This window comes from Nannospalax galili, unplaced genomic scaffold (assembly GCF_000622305.1).
Source record: "Nannospalax galili isolate Female #2095 unplaced genomic scaffold, S.galili_v1.0 scaffold382, whole genome shotgun sequence".
Lineage (NCBI taxonomy): Eukaryota > Metazoa > Chordata > Mammalia > Rodentia > Spalacidae > Nannospalax > Nannospalax galili.
The window spans coordinates 2255519-2256292 of NW_008348685.1; positions in this window are offsets into that span (position 1 = coordinate 2255519).

The following is a 774-nucleotide window of genomic DNA, read 5'->3' on the forward strand; positions in this document are numbered from 1 at the left end:
AGCCAGGCCTGGTGGCACACACCTTTAATCCCCCGACCTTGGGAGGCACAGGCAGGCAGATCTCTGTGACACTGAGGCCAGCTTGGACTCCATAGGGAGTTCCAGGCCAGCTGTGGTTCAGGGAAACCCTGTCTCAAAAAGATTGGAAAGACCCTTGATTAGAGAAAAATCGGTTAAAAATTTAGCAAAGTTTAGGAACATTTATAGGAAAAACCTGCAAATCCATGACTTCAATATAACCATCACTATTTGATGAATGGAATCTTCCCTTTTTGCTGTTGGTTTTGCCCTGCATTGCTATGTCTGTCTTTACTTGTGATTTTGTTGTAGACACAGCTTTTTGTTTTGGGGTTCTTGAGACAGGGTCTCCCTGTAGCCCCAGCTGGCCTGGAACTCTCTAAGTAGGCCAGGCTGGCCTCAATGTCACAGCAATCTGCCTGCCTCTGCCTCTGGAGTGCTGGGATCAAAAGGTGTGTGCCACCATGCCAGGCCCACGTGTTCTTTCTTTTAGAAAATGGTGCCAGGATATTCCTGACTAACCAACCCACATGGTAACCCCACACAACTTCCTCTCTCTCACTCTCTTTCTGCAGGTTAAAATATTTTATTTTTATTTTATGTGTATGCTTGCATGTATGTATGTGCAACCATGTGCATGAAGTGCCCCTGAAGGCCAGAAGAGGGGGTCAGATTCCCTGGAACTGGTGTTCCAGATGGCTGTGAGCTTCCAGGTGGACGCTGGGAACAGAGACAAGGTCCTTTGCAAGACCAGTG